This window comes from Heteronotia binoei, chromosome 14, assembly GCF_032191835.1.
Source record: "Heteronotia binoei isolate CCM8104 ecotype False Entrance Well chromosome 14, APGP_CSIRO_Hbin_v1, whole genome shotgun sequence".
Classification (NCBI taxonomy): Eukaryota; Metazoa; Chordata; class Lepidosauria; order Squamata; family Gekkonidae; genus Heteronotia; species Heteronotia binoei.
In genome coordinates this window covers 13,647,682-13,674,791 of record NC_083236.1, presented here as the reverse complement: position 1 = coordinate 13,674,791, position 27,110 = coordinate 13,647,682, and the positions used below count along the sequence as shown (strand labels likewise).

Sequence of the window (27,110 nt, the reverse complement as noted above, 5' to 3'; positions counted from 1 at the left end):
GAAAGTGTTCCTTTGGGGCTTGTGAAGCTAATACATCTATAGAATGGCTATCTGGGGGAAGTGTTTTGTTCATAATATTACCATGAGCCCTTTGTCAAATTTATACCTGTGCCTCTACTGTTATCTCAAAAATTATTTGAAGGGCATTAGAATATGGGGTAGGATTCAAAACTGTTGGGAAAGGGGGTTTGGAGTGCCAGAGTTGGCTATTAACCCGTGCCTTAACAAATAAAACTGTAACGTTCACATTTTTATGCCTGCCTGCAAATCATTGCCCCCAGAATAGGTTCTTGGCTTTACGTCTACCTGAGCGTTGTGCCTCTTCAGTTCTAATATACCTAGCACACCAGGGCATAGAATATGGCTTAACAAATCCACAAAAGGAAGCTGAGGACAGATGAGAGGATTTCTTTACAACACCTGAAGAAAGTCCCAAGTTTCTAGGAAGATCAATATATATATTGTTTTTAAAATTACATTGGGGGATTAAAATTCCGTATAATAATGGGGAGGGGGGGAGTGCATAGCTTTAAGAAAAGAATCCCCACTGAACTATCAGCAGATATTTTGAAAGTTGCTAGGCAACCACAACAGTATTCTAAAGCCATGCTGTTTGTTTGTGGGTCCCTGGAGGTCCAAAAGCCACTGGAAAAGGTCTATCCTACTTCCTCTGTCATGCCTACTGATAGAACAGGACTTGCTGGAGCAGGCCCAATGGTTGCCTGGCAACCAGTGGGAGGGTTGGGGGTGGGGATATGAAGAGATGTGTAACATTGGCAGTGGCACCAATGTCACTAGATCACAACCAGGTACAGCTTGAAAGTGTCAATGGATAGCTCTAGGAATCACCAGAAATTCTATGGAAAAACCAATGGCTACCAATCATGATGGAGATCTACCATAGGTAGTATGTCTCTTCAAATCAGTTGCTAGGGAGTACAGGCAGGACAATACTGTCGCAGTCTTCCTGTTTGCAGGCTTCCTAGAGGCAGCTGGTTGGCCACTGTGTGAACAGAGTGCAGGACTAGGGCTGTTCCAGCAGGACTTTTATAGTTCTTGTTTTCTTACCCATAGTCACTGCTGGTTGTACTCAGAAGTGACACACTGCTGAAGAGTCCAACAGCAATGGGCCACCATCATTCCTAGTGGCAGTGGCCAACAGAGATGATCAGCAAAAGGAGAGGACTCCTGCCGTAGTGGAAGGCCTTATGTCTGTTTGAAGATTATATACAAAGAATGTGTGAATATTCAGTAGTATTGTGGATTTGTTAATGATGGCTTTTGTAAAGGTGGGTATTTTTGGTGAGTATAGGCTTCCCAATCTCCAGGTCCCAGAGGGGATCCCCCGGTTTTACAGGCTTCCCCCCTCCCCCAGCCAGCTGGCCGGCAGGGGAAGCCCCGCCCCCACAGCCATCATGTACCTCCATGAACAATTCCCATAGGGAATGATGGGGAATTGATCTGCGGGTATCAGGAGTTCTGGGGGGGCTTTTTTTTGAGGTAAAGGTGCCAAATTTTCAGTATAGCATCTAGTGCCTCTCCCCAAAATACCCCCCAAGTTTCAAAAGGATTGGACCAGGGGGTCCAATTCTACGAGCCCCAAAAGAAGGTGCCCCTATCTTTAATTATTTTCTATGGAAGGAAGGCATTTTAAAAGGTGTGCTGTCCCTTTAAATGTGACGGCCAGAACTCCGTTGGAGTTCAATTTTGCTTATCACACCCTTGCTCCTGGCTCTGCCCCCAATGTCTCCTGGCTCCACCCCCAAAGTCCCCAGATATTTCTTGAATTGGACTTGGCAACCCCAGGGGAGTAACTGTGAGGTGTTTTTGTACTGTATTTGCAGTAAATGTTGAAGGAGGCAGAGTGTGAGGTTACCTTCCAGTGGAATGTTGTAAATCTTATGGGAGTCGTATAAGTAAGTAAATATGTGTTTTTTTTATCGATGTATGTAGCTGATAATAAAATGTTATATAGTGTGTAGGAATGAATGATAATTATTTTGGTAATACTTACCTTTACAGCCCCATTGTGGAATTAATGTAGAGTGCACCTTTGCTGGAAGGAAACTTCGAAGCAGGATAATTAGTCGGCCTCCTGTACATTGGAACTCTACTAAACATGTATTTACGAATGACGTATTTTTGTAATGTGATGTTATTTCGTTATAAACAGTTCATTGTTGTGCCTAAAGTTTAGTAATTTTGTCACTATAACCGTTAGGTGGTTTTCTACACGTAGTGGAAGGCCTGACTACCCTACTCAGTGGTCTCCGTGGGAGAGTCATAGGGTTGCCAATCCCCAGGTGGGGGCAGGGGATCCCCCGATTTGGAGGCCCTCCCCCCGCTTCAGGGTCATCAGAAAGCGGGGGGAGGGGAAGGAAATGTCTGCTGGGAACTCTGTTATTCCCTATGGAGATGTATTCCCATAGAAAATAATAGAGAATTGATCCACGGGTATCTGGGGCTCTGGGTGGGCTTTTTTTGAGGCAGAGGCACCAAATTTTCAGTACAGCATCTAGTGCCTCTCCCCAAAAGATCCCCCAAGTTTCAAAACGATTGGACCAGGGGGTCCAATTCTATGAGCCCCAAAAGAAGGTGCCCTTATCCTTCATTATTTCCTATGGAAGGAAAGAATTGAAAAGGTGTGCTGTCGCTTTAAATGTGATGGCCAGAACTCCCTTTGGAGTTCAATTATGCTTGTCACAGCCTTGATCTTGGCTCCACCCCTAATGTCTCCTGTCTCCACCCCCAAAGTCCCCTGTCTCCACCCCCAAAGTCCCCAGATATTTCTTAAATTGGACTTGGCAACCCTAGAGAGTCATTACTCACATAGCTGGGTCCAACATGGTGGCTGCAACCATGCAACTGTGTCTGACACAGTGGTGGCCATTGTGCAACCATGCCCAGATGGGTGGTAGGCACCACACAGTTGCTGCTGCTATGCAACTGGGCCCAGAGGTGATGGCTGCTGTCCAACTGGGACCAGAACACTGGCAGCTGCTCCCATTCACCTAGGATTGGACTAGCCTGGTGGCAGCAGAGCCCACACAGCTGGACCTGGCCCAGCCGGGAGGCAGCAGGCAATAGACAATTGTGCCAGGCCTTGGACCAGCCACTGTGCAACTAGGGTTGCCAATCCCCAGGTGGGGGCCGGGGATCCCCTGGTTTGGAGGCCCTCCCCCCGCTTCAGGGTCATCAGAAAGCTGCAGGAGGGGAGGGAAATGTCTGCTGGGAACTCTATTATTCCCTATGGAGATTTATTCCCATAGAAAATCATGGAGAATTGATCCACGGGTATCTGGGGTTCTGGGGGGGCTGTTTTTTGGGGTAGAGACACCAAATTTTCAGTACAGCATCCAGTGCCTCTCCCCAAAATACCCCCTAAAATACCCCCAGGGGGTCCAATTCTATGAGCCCCAAAAGAAGGTGCCCTTATCCTTCATTATTTCCTATGGAAGGAATGCATTGAAAAGGTGTGCCGTCCCTTTAAATGTGAGGGCCAGAACTCCCTTTGGAGTTCAATTATGCTTTTCACAGCCTTGATCTTGGCTCCACCCCTAATGTCTCCTGGCTCCACCCCCCAAAGTCTCCTGGCTCCACCCCCAAAGTCCCCAGATATTTCTTGAATTGGACTTGGCAACCCTATGTGCAACTGGGCCCACTCTGGCACCACCAACTCAGACAGATTTTCTCAGGGACAGGCTGCCAGGGGAAGGAAGCAGGGAAAGCAGAACCCAGAAGGAGATAGTGGTAGGTTGGCTGGTGAGAGGGAAGAGCAGAATGAAGCAGGGAAAGAGGCAATGGTGGGGGGAGGGGATACAAGTGAAAAAGAGATTTCCCCCAAGTACATCCTTGCTAATTCCCTGCTTATTTAGCCCTAATCCCATCTTTTAAGGGAGGTGAAGATAGGCGTTTGGCAGTGGTCACTCACTGCTGAGTAAATATCATCCAGAAACACGCTCAGGCACACAGTATTCTTTCATCCAGCAACTTACAGCAAAGTTGCTCGCAATTTGAAGCCAGCTACCAGGCTGGGTTCCCATTTTACTTCTTCTGTTTCACCTATCCACCCCCCCACCCCCCATACACCAAAAACAAGGCATCCCCCAAACAGTACAAATCTCACTCAGATTTTTTCTGCCTGCAACTTTCACTTTTCATAGCTGTTATTAAAAAGGAGAGGCGGCAAACGAGGAAGAAGAGAAGAGGCAAAGGAGTGAAGGTTACAGAACAAAGCAGATGAGAATGAACTCGATAACCGAGGGGCAAACGCGAGACATGAACTCCGGAACTGTGTTACAGCTTTTCTTTCGCCCTTTTCGCATCTCTAAACACCTTCCACATTACCCATTCTATCTCTATCAGGAAAAGGGCTCAAGACCCCTTTCTGTCTCCTCCCCAGAAGCTGGAAGTGCAGAGAGAGGGCACAGGATGCTCCAAAGGGTGCATGACATCCATCGCTTCCACTCCCCAAAACCCCTGGCTGGACCGCCCAGCCTTTATTCATAAAGAGCCGGATAAAAACAAGTGGATGTGCCATACTCCTCATGGTGCGTCATCCCAGGAAGCAAACCCAGTCCCCAGAAGCTGCATTAAATAAATCCCTTCTGCGTCCTAGAAGTTCTCCACCCTGATGATGGAAGGGAAGGGATGTTTTCATTTGGTGACTGAGCAGAAGTGAGGAATGGAAGAGGGGAGGAGGACAGGGCCAAGGCTGCAACTGGGCTAGGGTTGCCAGGTCCGGTTTGGACAATACCTGGAGACTTTGGGGGTGGATCCGGCAGAGGGTGAGATATGGGGAGGGGAGAGGCTTCAGCCGGGTACAATGCCACAGAGTCCACCCTCCAAAGGAGTCATTTCCTCCAGGGGAGCCGACCTCTGCCAGCTGTAGATAAGATGTAAAACCAGGAGATCTCCAGGCCCCACCTGGAGGCTGACAACCCTAAGTTACTTGGCAGTGGGACAGGCCTCAGTAAAACCCAAGGCCTCAGTAAAACCCAAGGCAAACCCTAAGTTACTTGGCAGTGGGACAGGCCTCAGTAAAACCCAAGGCCTCAGTAAAACCCAAGGCAAACCCTAAGTTACTTGGCAGTGGGACAGGCCTCAGTAAAACCCAAGGCCTCAGTAAAACCCAAGGCAAACCCTAAGTTACTTGGCAGTGGGACAGGCCTCAGTAAAACCCAAGGCCTCAGTAAAACCCAAGGCAAACCCTAAGTTACTTGGCAGTGGGACAGGCCTCAGTAAAACCCAAGGCAAACCCTAAGTTACTTGGCAGTGGGACAGGCCTCAGTAAAACCCAAGGCAAACCCTAAGTTACTTGGCAGTGGGACAGGCCTCAGTAAAACCCAAGGCAAGTGGAAGAGGTAGGGTTGCCAATGTCAGTATTGCTGCCATGCAGTAAATGCACACTCTGGCACATATCGGCAGCCAAGTTGGGTTGTTCCACTCTAGCCGAGTGTACTGCTATCACCATCATCTTGTCCAGGCCCATAGCTACAGCGGGGCAGGATGGGGCCACACCCCCTTCGTCATGGTGGTGGGTCACATGGCTGAGCTGGTGCAGGTGCAGTGAGGCCACCACCACGCCGAGTCTTCTTCCTCTGCGGCAGACAGGCTTGCAGCTCATGGCGCGAGTGGCTTTTAAAGGGGGGAGCCGAGTCCTCTTCCTCATCTACAGGACTCGTGAGGGTGACGGGGGAAGTAGACGGCAGCCTTCCACCCCCTTGAAGCAGACTTCTCCTCCTCTTCTGTTGGCGGCAGGCAGCAAAGCCATTCGGTCAGTAGCTTCCAACTCTCTTAAGAGCCCCGTGGCGCAGAGGGTTAAGCCTGCAGTACTGCAGTCCTAAGCTCTGCTCAAGACCTGAGTTCGATCCCTGGTGGAAGCTGGGTTTTCAGGTAGCCGGCTCGAGGTTGACTCAGCCTTCCAAGGTCGGTCAAATGAGTACCCAGCTTGCGGGGGAGGGGGGAGTGTAGATGACTGGGGAAGGCAATGGCAAACCACCCCGTAAAAAGTCTGCTGTGAAAATGTGAAAGCAATGTCACCCCAGAGTCAGAAACGACTAGTGCTTGCACAGGGGACCTTTCCTTTTCCTCCAACTCTCTTATTTCTCTTCCCCCTCCCCACTCTCCTGCATCTCAGGATTTCCCAGTGTCCCACCACCCAAAATTTTCTGTCTGATGGACATGTAAGAGAGGGGCTATTTGAAACTAGTACTATTATATCATGATACTGGTGAGAATGTGTGCTATTTCTATCCGCCGGTGATATTTCTGGCATCATGATGCAATAGCACTTAAGTGCTCACCCGAGGAGGGGGGAAAAGACTATATACTTCTGCCGGGGTCAGTAAACAGAGTGGGGGGAGCAGATTCATAATGGAATAGATCTGTATGTGGATGGGAACATCCAGGTGGTAAATGATTTCAAATACTCAGTATTCTCTGATATGTGGATCCTCCATTAGAATTCCCCATGTTACATGCTGGGACAATAACTTAGTGGTGGAGAACAGCCTCAGTGGGGAACCATCCATTGGTTCTTCTCCTGTTCTTCTTATGCATCTAGAAGGAACACAGCAACTAGACAGGCTGGTGAAGGCCCCCTGAAGAGCTTGCTTGTTCCTGAGAGATTGGGGTTGCCAGCCTAGGGCTGGAGAGCTCCTATAATTACAACTGTTCTCCAGGCTACAGAGGTCAATTCTCCTGGAGCAAATGGCTACTGTGGAGAACATAAGAGAAGCCATGTTGGAGCAGCCAATGGCCCATCCAGTCCAACACTCTGCATCACATAAGAACATAAGAGAAGCCATGTTGGATCAGGCCAATGGCCCATCCAGTCCAACACTCTGTGTCACATAAGAACATAAGAGAAGCCATGTTGGATCAGCCAATTGCCCATCCAGTCCAACACTCTGTGTCACATAAGAACATAAGAGAAGCCATGTTGGATCAGCCAATGGCCCATCCAGTCCAACACTCTGTGTCACATAAGAACATAAGAGAAGCCATGTTGGATCAGCCAATGGCCCATCCAGTCCAACACTCTGTGTCACATAAGAACATAAGAGGAGCCATGTTGGATCAGCCAATGGCCCATCCAGTCCAACACACTGTGTCACATAAGAACATAAGAGAAGCCATGTTGGATCAGCCAATTGCCCATCCAGTCCAACACTCTGTGTTACATAAGAGAAGCCATGTTGGATCAGCCAATTGCCCATCCAGTCCAACACTTTGTGTTACATAAGAACATAAGAGAAGCCATGTTGGATCAGCCGATTGCCCATCCAGTCCAACACTCTGTGTCACACAGTGGTCAAAAAAAACAGGCGCCATCAGGAGGTCCATCAGTGGGGCCAGGACACTAGAAGCCCTCCCACTATTGCCCCCTCCCCCAAGAACCAAGAATACAGAGCAACACTGCCTCAGAGTTCCATCAATACGCTGTGGCTAACAGCCACTGATGGACCTCTGCTCCACATGTTTATCCATATGTTTAGACCCCATTGACGTCCCTCCACTCCCCAAACCCTGCCCTCCTCAGACTCCACCCCCAACATCTCCAGGTATTTCCCAACCCAGAGCTAGAAACCTTATCCATCCGAAAGTGGCAACTGTTAGCAATGAACATAAGAGAAGCCATGTTGGAACAGACCAGTGGCCCATCCAGTCCAACACTTTGTGTCACACAGTGGCCAAAAAAACCAGGCGCCATCAGGAGGTCCATCAGTGGGGCCAGGACACTAGAAGCCCTCCCACTATTGCCCCCTCCCCCAAGAATCAAGAATACAGAGCAACACTGCCTCAGAGTTCCATCAATACGCTGTGGCTAACAGCCACTGATGGACCTCTGCTCCACATGTTTATCCATATGTTTAGACCCCATTGACGTCCCTCCACTGCCCAAACCCTGCCCTCCTCAGACTCCACCCCCAACATCTCCAGGTATTTCCCAACCCAGAGCTAGCAACCTTATCCATCCACAAGTGGCAACTGGTAGCAATGCTCAGGGATTGTTTCATGAAGTCCTGGCTTCAAATCCTTCTCCACTATGAAACTGCCTGTGACCACTGAACTTCTCTTCAAGAATTGTTGTGAATATACAATGGGAAGGAAACTCAATGTGGCCACACTGAGCTTCTCATGGGAAGGGCGAGATAAAAATATCCTCCTAAGTAACTTTAGACCTGCTAATAATACGGAGGTGAAGTTCGTTGATTCCTCCCTTGCCAAGACGTTCCTATCATTTCCGAGTGTAAAATCTAGCTGTGATTTATCACAAATGGAGGCAAGCAGAAAATTCTCCCTGCTTGGGAGGCTTGGGACACGGCTAGAATTTCATCCATCTGTGATTGGCCCTTGGACCGTCATAGCCAATTTATTCTGCAGCCAAAGTTGTGCAGCCATCTGCTCAAGTGGAACCACTTCCAGCATCTATTCCCCGCAGTGCTCCTCTGAGAGCAGGTGGATGTTTTTCTCCCAGTGCAACAGCATTGCTATTTTCCAAAAAAACCCACTCCACCAATCCAGCCCAGAGAAGCCCGCTGTCTCCAGCGCAGCCTGACCTTGAATTTTAAGCAGTTGTTCAAGAAAGCACACACATCTTGTCCCCCTGGCAAGACGAAGGCTTCGAAACACCTTCAGCCACAGATCCACTAACGAATTTGTCTCTGATTTTGGAGCGTGTCATTTTTGCATCCCTGTAACTTTAAAAATATATATGTTATATATATATACACATACACAAAGCTGTCACTGACAGTCACTTGTGCAGGGGGAAAACCTTTGGCCGCTGAAAGAGCTGACATTGATTCAAATTCAAATTGTAGATTTATTTCTTGGCCTCCCTGATGGTTCCATATACCAGGTTGTATCCTACCACTCTGCTTAGCTGAATTTGAAGTCTTCTTGTGGAGTGAAGTGGAAGAAGTCTCCTTGGCCAAGAGAAAAGCTTCCGCCTTGGCTGAGTAGCATGGTAGGAGATGATCCATGATCACTACCAAAAGTCCATCATAGAGTTCAAAAGGACAGAAAGGACAGGATGAAATTTCAGGCAACCCCTGGTAGGGATGCCAGCCTCCAGGTGGGAGCTGGGAATCCCTTGGAATTACAGCCAACTAATGATGATAGAGTCTATGCTTTGGATGATAGAGTCTATGGCAGGGGTGGCCAAACCTGTGGCTCGGGAGCCACATGTGGTTCTTTCACACATATTGTGTGGTTCTCAAAGTCCCCACTGCCTCATCAGCTGGCAGCTTGGAGAATGCATTTAAAGTTGCTTTCTTTCTGCCTCCCCTCCCTCCCTCCCTTCCTCTTGCAGCTCTCAAACATATGACATTGATGTCTTGCGGCTCTCAAACATCTGATTCTTATTCAATGTGGCTCTTACATTAAGCAAGTTTTGCCACCCCTCGTCTATGGCATTGTGCCTCACTAAGGTCTCTGTCCTCCCCAGGCTCCACCCCCAAATTTCCAGGGGTTTCCCAGCATGGATCTGGCAGCCCTATGCACCCATCTCTCACCAGTGGCCAGAAGGTACCTAGCAACCCTACAACCCCATAAGCACCTTTGTAATGCTCCACTATTGAGTAATCAATTTCATTAGTTAAATTCTGATGTTTAAGGACAGTGCAAGGTCTTTGAGGAGGTCATCCAAGAGTTCTCCTTTGAAGCTCATACACATCTGGGCTGGCATCAGAGTTAGCAGGAACTGACCAAACTCCCTGCTATTTCCAGCATCATGAGAAAAAGTTGGTCCATGGGAGAAGAATTCCTTTGGGACACAGATAGGGAAAGTTCTACTCATTACCAGTCACTGCACCAGTCATGACATGGCATATAGCAGGGGTCCCTGAGCTTTTTGAGCCTGGCACCTTTGAAATTCTGACACAGTATGGTAGGCACAGCCACAAAATGACTGCCCCAAAACGGCTGCCGCAAGAGGTGGAGCCAGCCACAACAGATGGCTACCACAGTTTATGTTCCTTGTGCTGTGGTGGTAGCAGCTGCCAAAGCAATGTTTTTACAAATCTGTGCAACCAATCAGATCTCTAAGGACCAGTTAGAAGACTTGGTTGGCTGAAAACCCATCTGGCCCTGCCCAACTTCTAAAGACATTTGGTAAGCCCCTGGAAAGGTGTCATTGGGTGTCACGGGCACCATGTTGAAAGCCCCTAGCATAAAGAAAGCCTGAGGGGTTTTTTTTAGATCTATATGTTGAAAAGCCACAGACATAGCAGTAATGTTCAAATAGGGTTGCCATTATACAAATTTCGTCCACTAGTTATGAAAGCTTCCTTCACTGGAGGAAAGCCACCGGCTGAACAGATTGACAGGATCCAACTTGGTCCTTCAGGCCTTATTGTGGACCTTCTGCCTTCAATGGTTGAGGTTTTCTCACCTGTTCCTGTTGTAGCCCACACCTCTGAGGAATGCCTTGGCCAGGAATGTTTGTCAGGCACCTTCAGAAACGTCTTTGAGCCACCAGGAAAACACTTTTTTTTTTTGGTTAAACCAAGATTTTTGATCGATTGAGTTTTATGATCTCTTTAGCAATCTTTACTGGCGGAGAAACAGCTCTGCAATGTCCTTTTTTGAGATACAGTGACCACAACTGTACTGAAGTCTTATACCTGCAGCTCCTGTTCCTTGTGGCTTTTTCCCATGTAGCTCTCATGATCTGCAGCACAACCTTTATGGGTGGTCAACGCAGGGAACCTTCCTCTCTTTTTCAACAGCAGAAAAGCCGATTCGGTTCAACTATCTGATATCACACACATTCAGTCAAACCATTCACAAAAGGATGAGCTCTTGTGGTATGATAATCCCATCACACATGGAGCTGACTGAGACAATATTGTTTAAGGGTTGCCAGCTGTGGCTGACAGTGGCCCAGAAGGAACGGAAGGGTGGGGACAGATGTACTAGCAGCACACCAGTGTGTTGTGATGTCACTTCCAGCAAAAACCAGAAGTGACAACATTACATTGCGGGGAAGCTCAGATTTGCCAAAAACTCTGTAGTTAACCCATAGTATTTGGAGCAAATCCTAGAGCATCACCACTGCTGTAATGAAGTCAATTTTTGCTGGAAGTGATGTTGCACATCAATGCAACACCAGCATGCTCACCATTCCCACGTCCATTTTTCTCATCCCGGCCTGGCAGGTGTCGGCGGGGACCGGCAGTCAGCAGCGGGAGACCAGGCCTGCCTATATTGTTGAATCCACTTACCTCTATGAAATGCCACTCATATAAAATCTCAGTATGATAGTCCTCAAGATCCACATTTATGAAATCAACCCAATGAATGACTCCGTAATTCCTTGAAAGTGTTGCTCCTGTATCATAGGAGGGCTGCTGTTAAGAGAACTGGCCCCATCTTGAAACAATGATGGCCATGAAGAATGATTGCAGTAAAGCGGCACTTTCTCCACTCCAGAGAGATCTGTTGCTGGACTCCAAGATTCTGAGCCCCAACTCTCAGAAGCATCTGCAGCCGGAGCACCTTTCTGAAAAGATCCTTCTCAGTGCTGCAGGGAAAACAAGGGCAATTCCTCTGCACAAAGGACTGCCAGTGGCAACCATTAAGTGCAGACTGAGACATCCTTGCTGTCAAGCAAGCATATTTCTAAGTGCCATGATGGTTTCTTAGACAGGAAGCCACCTGTCTTAGACACCTGTGACAGATGGTTTCTTAGACAGACTGCCCCCCTTCGCTTTACAACGGTTGGGCAAGCAGTAAATCTATCTAGCCCAAGGATGTTTACGCTACCGCCTGGCTGGTAAAGCTGTGAGGTGCCTCTCCCCCAGATTCACACAGACAATTCTTATCAGGTCTCAGAGAAGTGTGAGAAAGGGAGATGTTTTTAATAGCCTGAATTCCTTAGTAATAGAAGAGATACTGTGTAGGAACCTTTGAACCCATGACTCAAATTGCATCTTTATACTATCCATTGAAGTAATCCTATCGATGCTTGACACTCGCATTAGAAGGCAGAACTTTCTGCTGTGCTGCCTGCTCCCTCCAGGTTGCCCAGAGGCCAGAGTCTGGTGGGGATGGGAGCAGCAAAGCAAGGCTTCATGTGCATGGAGAAAACATTGGCCAAAGCTTCTCCCGCAAAGATAGGCCCGTGCCACAGAGTGTTAAAGCTGCAGTACTGCATTTCCTAAGCTCTGCTCACGATCTGAGTTCAATCCCCGGTGGAAGCTGGGTTTTCAGGTAGCCGGCTCGAGGTTGACTCAGCCTTCCATCCTTCCGAGGTCGGTCAAATGAGTACCCAGCTTGCTGGGGGGGGGGGGAGTATAGATGACTGGGGAAGGCAATGGCAAACCACCCCGTAAGAAGTCTGCCGTGAAAACGTTGTGAAAGCAACGTCACCCCAGAGTCGGAAATGACTGGTGCTTCCACAGGGGACCTTTCCTTTCCTCTCCCGCAAAGGAGCTGCGACAAATGGAAACATCCAGAATTGCAAAGGGCATCTTTAAAAAGTCACCTGCGGAGGTTATTCAAGTCCAGTCCAATCTTGTCCAGTCCAATCCAAGTGCAACCTTGTCTAAGAAAGTGTGATAACTAAGATGAGAAAGCGTGAATGAAGAAGAAGACTGCAGATTTATACCCCACCCTTCTCTCTGAATCAGAGCAGCTTACAGTCTCCTATATCTTCTCCCCCCACAACAGACACCCTGTGAGGTGGGTGGGACTGGAGAGGGCTCTCACAGCAGCTGCCCTTTCAAGGACAAACCTCTACCAGAGCTATGGCTAACCCAAGGCCATTCCAGCAGGTGCAAGTGGAAGAGTGGGGAATCAAACCCTATTCTCCCAGTTAAGAGTCCGCACACTTAACCACTGCACCACACTGGCTCTCATAGTTGTATATTGTTGTATACTGGGTTCTATGGTAACAATTCAGTAGAAGACAGAAACAGGATACAGGATGACCTTGGCAGGCTGGAAAACTGGGCTAAAATCAATAAAACGAATTTTAACAGGGAGAAATGTAAAGTTCTGCATTTAGGTAGGAAAAATCCAATGCATGGTTATAGGATGGGGGAGACTTGTCTTAGCAGTAGTATGTGCGAAAAAGATCTAGGGGTCTTCGTGGATCATACGCTGAACATGAGTCAACAGTGTGATGCGGTGGCTAAAAAGGCAAATACAGTTTGGGGCTGTATCAACAGAACTATAGCATCCAGATCACACGATGTGATGGTATCACTTTACTCTGCTCTGGTAAGACCTCACCTGGAGTATTGTGTTCAGTTTTGGGCACCACATTTTAAGAAGGATATAGACAAGCTGGAACGGATCCAGAAGAGAGCGATAAAGATGGTGAGGGGTCTGGAGACCAAGTCCTATGAGGAAAGGTTGAAGGAGCTGGGGATGTTTAGTCTGGAGAGGAGGCGGCTGAGAGGTGATATGATCACCATCTTCAAGTACCTGAAGAGCTGTCATATAGAGGATGGTGTTGAATTGTTTTCTGGGGCTCCGGAAGGTAGGACCAGAACCAATGGATTGAAATTAAATCAGAAGAGTATCCGGTTCAACATTAGGAAGAACTTCCTGACCGTTAGAGCAATTCCTCAGTGGAACAGGCTTCCTCGGGAGGTGGTGGGCTCTCCTTCCTTGGAGGTTTTTAAACAGAGGCTAGATGGCCATCTGACAGCAATAAAGATCCTGTGAATTTGGTGTAGGTATTTGTGGGTTTCCTGCATTGTGCAGTGGGATGGACTAGATGACCCTAGAGGTCCCTTCCAACTCTATGATTCTATGATTCTACCTTTCCTGGCCATCCAAACTGCCAGGGAGCGCCAGGGAAGCATCATGTTTCCTCTCCAGCCATGCAAAAAAAAATGTCCAATTGAACTATTACAATTAAACATGAGGTCAAGTTTTTAACATGGACTGGTAAAAAGAAATAAGCAACTCAGCAACACCAGCAGCGTAATAAGTGGAAATGCATCAGTGGGCAACAACACCATACAAAAACCAAGAGAAATGAGAAACGGATGTTTTGTTCAGCCCTGGCTTCATGTAGCTGCTTCCTGGGAAACCCTGGGAATGCTGTAGGCTTCCCAGTCCCCAGGTCCCAGTGGGGGATCCCCCAGTTTTACAAGCTTTCCCCCTACCCCAGCCAGCTGGTCAGCAGGAAGAAGCCCCCCCCCCTCCCACAGCCACCCTGTACCTCTAGATGTCTGGCAGGTTTAGAATGCAAACAGGCCCGGGTTGTTGTTTTTTTGTAAAACAATTTTTTATTATTCTGCAACATATTATATTATTATTCAGCTATTATTAAAAATTTAGTACCAATACATTGCATCACATTTTCCACCTCCCTCCCCCCGCTTTTTGTGACCTCCACCGGTGCATTTTACTTGAAATACAAGAAATAAAAGGTAGTTTTAACATTTTAAGCATCTTCAATCCTTTTAAAATGTGTGTGTGTGCGCCTTTAAAGTTGAGCAGGAAGTACTTCATGGCCATCTGACAGCAATGAAGATCCTGTGAATTTAGGGGGAGGTATTTGTGAGTTTCCTGCATTGTGCAGGGGATTAGACTAGATGACCCTGGAGGTCCCTTCCAACTCTATGATTCTATGATGAGGATGCCAGGCATAGTTATCAGCTCCTTTTATTGTGATTCCAGCAAAAGCTAACTTGCAACACACAGGCCTCAGCTTGGTTATATACACTAAAACTCCACCCACTCTTAGGGTTGCCAAGTCCAATTCAAGAAATATCTGGGGGCTTTGGGGGTGGAGCCAGGAGACATCGGGGCAGAGCCAGGAACAAGGGTGTGACAAGCATAATTGAACTCCAAGGGAGTTCTGGCCATCACATTTAAAGGGACCGCACACCTTTTTAAATGCCTTCCTTCCATAGGAAATAATGAAGGATAGGGGCACCTTCTTTTGGGGCTCATAGAATTGGACCCCATGGTCCAATCGTTTTGAAACTTGGGGGATACTTTGGGGAGAGTCACTAGATACTATACTGAAAATTTGGTGCCTCTACCTCAAAAAACAGCTCCTCCAGAGCCCCCGAAACCTCCAGATCAATTCCCCATTATACCCTATGAGAATCGATCTCCACATAGGGAATAATGAAGTGCTCAGCAGATGTTTCCTTTCCGCCCCCCCCCCCCCATTTCTGGCCACTCTGAAGCAGGGATTGGCCTCTCTACTCACGAGCTGCTGCCAACTTCTTCAAAGTAACACAGACACACCATCCCAAGAGGAAGCCTTTCAATCAGCGACTGAAGCCTCCCGAGGTAGAAACGCACAGGGTCCTCTGGGGGCGGAGCTTCCCCGCCAGACTCGCCGAGGAGACGCCACCCGGCAGCCAGAGAGGACGCAAGGACTATGAGTCCCAGCATGCACCTCACGAAGGGAGGCCGGACTGGAGCGAATAGCAGGCCGGCGGTGGGCGGGTCTTTGTGACCCGGAGGAAAGAAGGAGCCTGAAGCCTGTGAGGGAGGCAGGCAGGGAAAGAGACATGGCGCCGTTTCCCTGCCCCACCTCGCTTCCGGATTTTTTGAGAGCGGGGGAGGAAGCCGCTAATTCGGGGGTCCCCCAGCAGGGCGGGGGGGGGGGTTGGGAAGCCTACCCATTCTCCAGAATATTGGAAGGTTTAAACTGACACTACTCTGTCTGTGGCAGCCCATCCAATCGACCTGCGGATTCCACAATCCTAGTGGTCTATTGTTCTAAACTCCAAGCTCCCACTGGGTTTTAGAGAACAAGTCCAGGCATGCCCCCCTCCCCCCAGTCAGTCGCTATTCAGCAAGGTATAAAAAAACAAGCCCAGACATAACAGTTATCAAAAAAATAATGCTGGAGTGAAGCCTTCTACTATAGTCTGAGTGAGGCTCTATACCAGGGGCTGCCAACCTTTTTGAGCCTATGGTAGATTTGGAATTCAGATACATGGTGTTGGGCACAATCACAAAATAGCTGCTGTGGGTGGTGGAACCAACCACAAAATGGCGACCACAGGAAGTGGAGCCACGTGCAGAGGAAGCCCAAGTGCAGGGGATAACAGCAGTACTTTTTTTTTTAAGATATGCTGGGAAAGAAGAGTATAAGAGAGAATAAAACCAACACTGTTTTGGTGAGTGCCACCCAATGTTGTTTTAATCTGCCCAGCCAGTCCAGTCTCCAGTGGCCAATCAGGAGCCCTTCCGGGCAAGAGCCCCACTTGCCCTCCCCTTTCTGCAAATGCTTAGCAGGTGCCAGGAAATGTGCTGGCGGGTGCCAGGGCTCCCACAGGCTCCATACTACGCAGAGCCTTGCTCATCGTGTTGAATCTCCTGCTGGTGGGCAGTTTGTCTTTGTGACAGGCTGGGACACAAAGAATTTATGGACCCCTCTTCCCAGCATAACCAGAGGCTGCAGCGATCCAGCTGCAGCTCTGATTTGTTGGCGTGTGGATGTGCATCTGCACTATGTTTAAATATCTGCAAAACACCCAGCTTTATTCATTTATTTGAGATATTTGTATTCAGGGCTTTTTTTCCCTAGGAGAAGAGGGAAACGAAGAAGAAACACACGAGTGCCCCTCGTGAAGTTTTAAACGTTTTTTGCATAATTTTGCTTCTGTGAAGAGGTTCCAGAACTCCATTCCACTGCATTCCCCCAGGGGGGGGGGAAGTCCTGTTTGTATCCTAATGTTTATTCTGGGGACACATCCTCCTTCCACAGACCATCCCCCTGTACTGCACAAACAACATTTTGCCTTTCTCCCCTGCAGAGATGTTGCCTGCCCTGGGGTAGCGAGAGAGAGGCTGGTATGGAACTTTCGTAACACACATGCCCAGGGCTTCTTTGGTAGAAAAAGCCCAGCAGGAACTATTTTGCATATTAGGCCACACCCCCTGATGTCACCCTTGTTTTGCACAGGGCTTTTTTGCAGCAAAAGCCCAGCAGAAACTCATTTGCATATTAGGTCACACCCCTTGGCACCAGACCAGCCGGAACTGCGTTCCTGTGCATTCCTGCTCAAAAAAAAAGCCCTGCACATGCCCATCTGAAGCTGCCCGCTTTTCTGAGGAATACAGGCAAAATGTCCTCCATCTCCTTCAAGTGCACAGCCTATTATAGTGAGAGGGATGCAGCCTCCTCCTCTATTCTCCAAGGCAGAGAATGACATGGCAAGCAAAGAGGAGACAGCTACTTTAGGAAGGCTGGAGGAGATTGGTGCAAACTGAGGACTTCTACACCTTCTCATTTTCCTTGCTTGTGTGTTCCTGTTGCCTCGGGGTCTCTTCCCCACCCAGTTCTGCACATCTTTTGCTTCCTCTAGTGGTTGACTCTATATTACATCAGTTTATGTCCCGCATTCCCCCCTGAAAATTTAAACTGTGGGTTTTTATGCCAGACATAAAGAGATGCAATAGTGAATCAACCGCTAGAAGGAGCAAATCATACATGGAACAGAAAACCCACCCCCAAGGCAACAGAAACACACAAATGAGAATGCAGAAAAGCCCTCAATATGCTATGCAAAGGAATGCCTATAGAAATTGTCCTGTCTGGTGGGGAAATTTGCTAATTCTTGTGTATTCAAGACACCCCTACTCCTTAGATTTCCTGCTGAGACTCTCTGCTCTCATTACCCCTTCTGCTTTAATTTCTTATACTCACACAAATGTGAAAAAACAGTGGAAGTCAAGAATGATCAGTTTTGAAGATTTACTGAATGGGGGTTTTGTTTGTTTGTCTGTTTTTCATGTTCATATTAGTTACTTTGAAGAACAGAGGAAATCAGGCTGGGATTTTGATTAGGTAATTTTTGAATGTACATCCCTACTACTGCCTTGAATGTACTAAGTGGCCTGCAATTTTCGACTCCAGACTTATAATTCAACCCTCAAAAGCTATTGGGTGGTGGGAGGAATTGTTCTGAATCAGAACCCTGTAACTGGAGAATGGGGGTTGACTTTTGCATTTGCACTGTTTCCCTAACTCAAGAGAACCCTAATTGTTACTCTACTCCAGGGGAAGAGACAAGCACAGTATGAGGACCTGTATCTTCCCCTGTCTCCAAGCCCTGTTGGAAGCTCCTTCAGTGAAATAAGTGGTTAGAACAAGTAAGATAAGAACATGAGAAGAGTCTTGCAGGATCAGAGAGCCAGTTTGGTGTAGTGGTTAAATGTGCGGACTCTTATCATGGAGAACCGGGTTTGATTCCCCACTCCTCCACTTGCAGCTGCTGGAATGGCCTTGGGTTAGCCATAGCTATTGCAGGAGTTGTCCTTGAAAGGGCAGCTGCTGTGAGAGCTCTCTCAGCTCCACCCACCTCACAGGGTGTCTGTTTTTTGGAGGGGGGAGGTAAAGGAGATTGTAAGCCACTCTGAGACTCTGATTCAGAGAGAAGGGCGGGATATAAATCTATGGTCTTCTTCTACTACTATGGCAATATGGGGATAAGATTAATTTAGAGTATTGTATCAGGACAGAAATAACAGACATAACATGCTTCAAATACTCTTAAAACACTATATCATTCCAAATCATACTATTTATTACCCATGTTTGTCAATATGATTGTAAGGTAATCTACATGCATCATTATTCCATTGCCATTTAAAAAACCTGGTCTCATATGACTCTTATGTTTACTATTCAATGCTTTCGTTTAAACGTTTCCCCTAATCTTTGATCCCAAAGCAGTATAGCTAGCTGGAGGATCAGGCCAACATATTCTTTCTTCTACTGATCCAAACTTTTCTGTAAATTCTTCAGAGCTGTTGAGTGCTCTTTGAAAATCGAAGTAATCCAGAGTAGATCAATTTTTTTTCCTCTTTCTTCTTAATGACAGCATAAACTGCAAATCTGTTTTAAATATCTAAACTATGCGGGGAAACTGAAATGACTGACTGAATGCACTTGCCCACCTATGATCACACAGTTGCCAGTCTGTTACTAATTATCAGCAGCATTTCACAAATGTGAATTCCACATTCCTTGTGCAGGGGGCATGCTAATCTTCTGTGTATCATTCTAATTTTAGTATATGTGTTGCTGAAGCGAGCACAATTCCTCATTCATTTTTTTAAAAAAAATAATAACCTGCTGCTCAACACTCCTGCAGAACGGAAAAAAATACACAAATAGCAACACACAGTGCCTACAGGTGGTTTCTGTTGTGAAATGCAAGCAGTGTGGACTAATGTCATAGACTGCTGCATAAATCGAACATGCTATAGATGCCTTGTTCTTCAGGCACGACGGTACTGAACACACAGGGCAATAATCAATCAAAAAAGATGAACTTGAATACACAGGAGACCCAAAGGGAAGTGGTCACAAGAAGACATCCACACACAACCAAACAGACACAACACTTGCAAGCATCCAAGTGACGTCAAACAAAGGAATGGGAAGACAGTAAAATGTAAACCTTCCTGCAATCTGGACCAACAGAACCATTGGGCTTTTCCACATTTTCATTTTCATTACATGTGGGTTCTTGCTGCTTGCAGTGTGTGTGTGTTTCTGTTTTGCACATGTTTTGCTCCCTCTAATGGCCAATTCGATATTACATTGATCTATGACTGTCAAATTTCCCTGCAGATTTAAACTGTAGTTTTTTTACTGGACATAGTGATGTAATATTTATCGAATTGTCCACTGCGGGGAACAAAACATGTGCAGAAAAGACCCCTCCCTCTCAAAGTAGCAGGAACACACCACTATGGAAAACAAAAATGCAGGAAAGTCCCTTGGAAAACAGAATAAATATTTCAGAACAGACAAGTCCCTATAAAGAAATGGAGAATTCATTGCATTTCCACATTTTCATTTTCATTACATGTGGGTTCCTGCTACTTGCGGTGTGTGTGTGGTGAGTGAAGCGTCGGGCTCTGGCGGGGCTGGACGCCAGAGAGCAGGAGCGGCCATGGGGCATCAGAAAGGAGACACCGGTGGCGGCTGGATTGCCAGATGAGGTGCCAGGGAAGCAGTAAAAAGCACCCGGGTAGCTGTGAATGCAGCACTTCTACTCGCTGCAATTCGATCAGCGCTTCCTCCGACGGTGGTGGTTGGCTGCTGCGGCGGCTCTGACTCTGGCCGGGAATATTATTATAAACAGCCGTCTGGGCGCCAGCCACGAGTGGAGCTTCTGGAGCCCTGTTTGCGCGACGAGGAGGTGCGAGGGGGGCCTTTACCTCCCCGGATCTGCCAAGCTGCACGGAAGGGTCAACGGGTCAAAGACTCTGCTGGAAAAAGATGAAGAGCTAGAGATCTCGCTTTGTACCTCACTGCACGACCGCACTTTGGAGAACTGGGGAGCCTGCCTTTGCACAACCGCACTTTGAGGATACTTTGTATAACATCTGCACTACAGAGGCACAGCAGCACTTTATTTGGTCATAACATCTACCTCAAACTATCTCCGAGCTGCTAATTTATAATGATTGGATTTAACTGCTAATTGATGAATTGTTTTTGGTTAACTAATTTATAGATTAATTTATTGTTGAATTGATTGGCTTTCAGATAGAATAGAATATTTTTGGCAAATTAATTAAGGGTGTTCTATTGTTGGGGACAGTTTTTATAATTAATAATGCCATTAGAATTAATTTAAGTATTTAGCTAATTGATTAAAAGGGAGATTGTGGGTTGGGCTTAATTGGTTGGTTAACTTTTAGAATTGGCAGACTGGTAAATTAAGGGGAATTGGATTAGCAAGAACGGAGTGGGTTGGGGAGTTAATAAATTGCAGGGTGTGAGTTGTGCTTTCTACGTTGGGTGAGGCTGAAGTAGAGACCAGTGGGAGATGACAGGCCTGGGGATTCCAGTACTCCTGGTGAGGGGGAAGTATGACGGTGGGAACAGACATCGATATAAGGGAAGGAGGCCAAGACAAGGTAGTGCTCGGCCACCTTCTGGTCCATGTCCCATCCCGACGGTGACAGGTAGTGGGGCCAGGTTAAATTACTCACCTCCATCATTGGTGTTATGCAATGCCAGGTCCATAAATAATAAGACCTCGGTCCTCCAAGAGTTTCTGCTCGAGCAGGACGTGGACCTGGCTTGCGTGACTGAGATCTGGGTGCGAAAGGGCGACATTGTGGCCCTCTCTCAAATGGCTTCCCCGGGCTACTCAGTCTTTCACCAATCACAGACTAGCAGGTGGGGGTGGAGGGTTAGCTCTATTCATACGAGAGGGTTACTCCTTTAGGGCTCTCCCGGCCCTGGAGATCAATGGTATTGAATGTGCCGGTCTGGTGTGGGATGTTGGGGAGGGGTTGGCGATATGGCTGGTGTACCGTCCGCCTAATGCACCAGCCAGCACCTTACCATCCCTGATCGAAGCCATAGCAGGCTGGGAATTGGAGTACCCAAGGTTTGTGATCCTGGGTGACTTCAATGTCCATGCTGACGACGTGGCCTCCAGTCAGGCGATGGACCTAGTGTCATCCATGGCAACACTGGGACTCTCCCATTTTGTTACATCGCTCACTCTCCAGGCGGGGCACATGTTAGGTTTGGTCTTTGCGGCTGGGGTTTTGGTGGACGATATTACTGCAGAGGCAGTGCCATGGTTGGACCACTTTGCCCTTAAGGTTCAGGTGGATGTTCCACCCCAAGCCTGTTTGGGTGGCGAGCTTCTTTTGGCTCGCTCGCAGAGTCCGATGGACCCTGAGCGGTTCCAAATGGCTCTACAGGATCCTTGGCCCCCTGTTGATTCTCTTGATGATCTGGTTGAGTCCTGGCATGGCTGGCTCTCCAGAGTCATTGATGAGATTGCACCTCGACACCCTCTGCACCCTTGTATTAAGCTAGCCTCATGATATACCCTGGAGCTGCGACAGCTGAAACGAGGGCTCAGACAGTTAGAGAGGCAATAGTGGCATACTTGAGACAAAGCAACTAGGACATCTTATAGAGAGTTCATGAGGTCCTATGAGATGGCAGTCAAAGCCAAAATTGCGTCTGCAAATTCGCGCCCGGCGCAATTGTTTAGGACAATTCGGGATTTTATAACACTGCCTCAAAGCAGGCCATATGCTAGGGAATTAGAGATAGGCTGTGAGGCTTTTGCGAAATTTTTTGCAGATAAGATCTCGTCACTCTGTCACGACCTCTCCACCACATTGGATACAGTACGTGAACTCAAGGCCCTGTGCCTGTCTTCTGGTCCAGTTTTGGATCGTTTCAACACACTCAGCTTGGAGGAAGTTGACAGAATCCTCTTTACTATACGCCTAACAACTTGTGATCTGGACCCATGCCCCTCCTGGCTAATTAAAGCTTGCCAGAGGGAGCTTAGGTGCCCTATACGGGACATCGTAAATAGATCTCTCTTGGAGGGGCATTTTCCAACGCCTCTTAAAGAGGCTGTGGTTCACCCTCTCCTGAAAAAGGCTACATCAGAATTGGCTCATTACCAGCCGGTCTCAAATTTGCCCTTTTTGGACAAAATTATTGAGAGGGCAGTAGCATTACAGTTGCAGAGTTTTCTGGATGACACTTCCGTCCTTGATCCTCACCAGTCCGACTTTTGTCCGGGTCATGGGATGGAGACAGTGCTGGTCACCCTGGTGGATGACCTCCAGTGGCATCTGAATTGAGACAGCTCAGCAATGCTGATGTTGTTAGACCTATCGGCTGCGTTCGATACGGTTGACCATCAGTTACTGAGCCGTTGGCTCACCGATGCGAGGATTCAGGGGTTGGCCTTGCAATGGCTTAACTCTTTCCTTAATGGTTGAGGACAAAGGGTGGCGATTGGGGGAGAACTGTCCCAGAGGCATCCACAATTGTGGGGTGCCACAGGGGGCGATGTTGTTTAACATCTACATGCGCCCCCTTGCCCAGATTGCTCAGAGATATGGGCTGGGTTATCACCAATATGCTGATGACATCCAGCTCTATCTACTGATGGCCGGCCTAGCTGGGTCCCAAAAAATCTGGACCTGGCGTTGCAAGCCATGGCAGGACGGCTCAGGCTGAGTAGGTTGAAGTTGAATTCAGCGAAGACAGAGGTCCTTTGCCTGAGTCGTGGCAGCCTGGGAAGGAAAATCCCCCTACCAGCTTTTGACAGTGGAAATGGTGAGCAAGGTCAAGAGCTTGGGGGTGCTACTGGAGCCTTCCCTGTCAATGGAGGCCCAGATAGCAGTCACTGCTAAATCCGCCTTTTTTCATCTTAGGAGGGCGAGGAAGTTGGCCCCCTTCCTGGAGCGCGACGACCTGGCAACAGTGATGCATGCAACGGTCACCTCAAAGTTGGACTACTGTAATGCCCTCTACATGGGACCTTCCTTGTGCTGAACCTGGAAACTGCAGCTAGTGCAGAACGCAGTTAGTGCAGAACGCTAGTGCAGAACTGCAGCTAGTGCAGAACACCAGGCTGCTATTGGGGCTCCCTAAGTGGGAGCACATACAGCCGAGACTGCGGGAACTGCACTGGCTGCCAATTGTGTACTGGAATCGTTACAAGGTGCTGGTTATTACCTTTAAAGCCCTATATGGCCGAGGACCTGCTTACTTTAGGGACCGTCTCTCCCCATATGTGCCCCAGAGGGTACTGAGATCCGGTTTGCAAAATCTATTGACAATCCCTGGGCTGAAGGAGGCCAAACTGAAAGCTACAAGAGAAAGGGCCTTTTCGATCACAGCTCCCCACTGATGGAACCAATTACCAGAGGAGGTGTGGGCCCTGCAAAGTCTTGCCCAATTCCGCAGGGCCTGCAGGACTACCCTCTTGCAGCTGGCCTTTTCCTAATGTGGAATCTATTGTACCGTCGTCACGAAAAACTATAAGATGAGTAACACCGAGAATGTAGTACCGAGAATGCAGGAATCAAATTTGATGGTTTTAATTAGATTGTTTTAATGTAATAGTATATATAAGTGAATTGTAAAATGTTGTGTAATAGTTGTTTTTGTTATTGTAGTCCTTGTATTTTATGTTATGCTATGTGAGCCGCCCTGAGCCTGCTTCGGTGGGGAGGGCATGATACAAATTAAATATTATTATTAGGCTTCCCAACCCTCCCGCCCTGGCGGGGGACCCCCAAATTTTCAGCCTCCTCCCCCGCTCTTAAAAAATCTGGGGACGGGGGGAAAGAGAACATACCTGTAGGCATCATGTTGTTTTACAGCTTGGGATCCGTTTTTAAAATGTGTCCCTTTAAGGCTGCACAGGAAACAGGAACGGCCCCTCCCTTTCTTTTCCTGTGCAGCTTGCTTTCGTTTTTCACAGCGAGCAAATACTGCTGGAAGAAGACCAAGTACGGCAAGTATTTGTGTGTGTGAGAGAGAGAGGGAGGGAGGGGGCAGGGAGGGGAAATTCCCTGGTATGGAGGCCCCCCCTTTAGAAAGCGTGGGGGGGGGAGGGAAATGTCTATTAGGCACTCTATTATTCCCTATGGAGAACGATTCCCATAGAGAATAATAGGGAATTGATCCATGGGTATTGGGGGCTCTGAAGGGGCTATTTTTTGAGGTAGAGGCACCAGATTTTTTGTATAGCAGCTAGTGCCTCTCCCCAAAATACCCCCCAAGTTTCAAAAATATTGGACCAGAGGGTCCAATTCTATGAGCCCCAAAAGATGGTGCCCCTATCCTTAATTATTTCCTATGGAAGAAAGGCATTTAAAAAGGCATGCTGTCCCTTTAAATGTGATGGCCAGAACTCCCTTGGAGTTCAGTTATGCTTGTCACATCCTTGTTCCTGGCTCCACCCCCAAAGTCTCCTAGCTCCGCCCCCAAATTCTCCAGATTTTTCTTTCATTGGACTTGGCAACCCTAATTATTATTATTATTATTATTATTATTATTATTATTATTATTATTATTATTATTATTATTATTATTATTATTATTATTTTCAGATAGTGTTTGAGATGGTGGAGGCCTACGTGGGACAGAGAACTGCTCCCAGCATCAAAAGTTATAAAGTATTCATTAAAAAGAAAATGTTTACAAGCATTCCTTTAGCCAGGGCCCCCCCCCTCCCTCTCTCCCTTTTTTTTTTTTTTTTTTTTTGAGCAGGGATGCACAGGAACTCAGTTCTGGCAGGCTTGGCATTGGGGGTGTGGCCTAGTATGCCAATGCATTTCTGCCAGGCTTTTTCTACAAAAAAGCCGTGTGTGGAACAATCGCGCCATCAGGGGTGTGGCCTAATATGCAAATGAGTTCCTGCTGGGCTTTTTCTACAAAAAAGCCCTGCCTTTAGCGCAGCACCAGACTGAACAAGGAATGCAAAAGAAATTGGTAAAAATGCTAATTATTTGTCCCTCTCTCTATAAAATATGTTAAAATATGTCAGACTCTTCAGCTTAGATCAGGGGTGTCAAACTCATTTGCTATCAGGGCCGGATCTGACATATATAAGACCTTGTTGAGCTGAGCCATGTCAGAGCAGGCCATACGTGTATCTATTTAAGATTAGGTAGCAGAGATATAAACCTTATAAAGGACACAGACAAATACAATTAAAAGTGTTTTTTTTTAAAAAAACACCTTAAAATAAAACATGCTTAAAACATAAGCAACAGGAACACAAAAATGAGGAAAATGAAATGTGAAAAAGCCCTTTGTTTAGAATTGTGCCATAATTTGAGAATAAAGTACCAAGGACTCTGCAGATAAACCACTTGGTTTTTAATCTGTATCCTAGTTTTTCCCCCAAAGCTTTTTCCTTTGTTCTTTCCATGTCATGTAAATTAGGCTGCAATTGGATAGACCTGAGCAGGATTCTGGGTAGTCCTGTTTAGGATTGCTCACACAATCTTGCTTTTCAGATTTTTAATCTTTCCATACAGTCAAAGAAGAGTTGAATGTCAAAAAAGTGCAACAGAAGGCATTGCTTTCTTTCCAGTTACTCAGAAACATCTGCTTGCATATCCCCACAGTGGACTGATTCTTTGCATCTTGTTCCTGCTGTATTCTCCCTTGAGAATATTCCGCAGCCATTGAAGAGTTTCCACACCTATAACGGAGGAGAGCTTGGTTTGGATCTGCTGGAGCAGCTCTGAGAATGGAAGGATTTCTATCCCCAGAGTGTGGACATTCTCACTTCTCCCCTGCTGCTGAAGCCCAAAATGCCTCCTAAAAAGATTGGGGGCGGGGGGGGGGGAATCTCCAGCAACAGTATTGAGGGGCACTTGGGCTTCAGCAGAAAGGAGAAGGTGAGAACATTGCACTCCATGAACGAAAACCTTTCCATCCATGGAAACACTCAGGTCAGCCCCGTCCTATGCATCTTTGCACATCCAAGGCTGAAGCCTTTCTTCAGTCCAGCGAACCTTCCAAGGAAGAGACACTTCTGTAATATTTCTGATCCTACAAATACAGATTACCAGAATGAGCAGAAGCTTAGATCACCTTTAAAATGAAAAGCAACTAAAATATCTTGCACAGCAAACTGTAGGCTCTGGTCTAGAACAAACCAAGGCTCTGGTCTAGAACTAGTAGGGTTGCCCACTATGACTTGGGAAATTCCTGGAGATATGGTGGTGGAACCTGGAGGGTGGCAGGGTTTGGGGGTAGGGGAGGGACCTCAGTGGGGTAAAATGCCACAAAGTCCACCCTCTTACGCTGGCATGTTTTCCACAGGAAATGATTTCTGTAGACTGGAGATTGCTTGTAAATCTGGAAGGTCTGGAGGCCCTACCTAGAGTCTGGCAACCCTAAGTAGGTCTACTCAGAAGCCTTCTCAAGTCTTTTCAGTGGGGCTTGCCCCCAGGAAATTGTTCCTAGGATTGCCCTGCAAATTATAAAGCCTACCACCACTTAATTTGCTGGAGAAAGGCTCCATGGCAGAGTGGGAGGCTTCAAACTTGGCTAAGCAGAGGGGCGATGTACAAACTGGTCTTTTTGATAAGGAAACTCCATGTGACTGGGAAAGGAGGCATCGCAACAGAGCAAGGAGGGAACCCATGAAGACACAGCAGCTGAGCAAACAGCTTTGCCTGCCATTGTGGGACATTCTAGGCTGGAGGAAAATACCTTGCTTGCTTGAAATCCACAACGGTGTCACAGGCATTTCAAAGGTAGTGGGGAGAATGCACAGGTATGAGAAAATAGGATTTTAAAAGCTGCTGTCAGGATCACAGTGTGAGCAAGATTATTCCTAGGAGATCTTGCTGATTCCTGAAGC

The 27,110-nt window shown here is 47.3% G+C and overlaps 1 non-coding gene across 1 annotated transcript; it reads right to left on the bottom strand.

Annotated features, from left to right (window-relative positions):
* Positions 1–18,921: 18,921 nt before the first annotated feature.
* Positions 18,922–19,031, bottom strand: LOC132582823 (U6 spliceosomal RNA). The gene has a single exon (XR_009556204.1). It is a non-coding gene; the product is annotated as a U6 spliceosomal RNA (small nuclear RNA).
* Between the last annotated feature and the right edge of the window lie 8,079 nt (positions 19,032–27,110).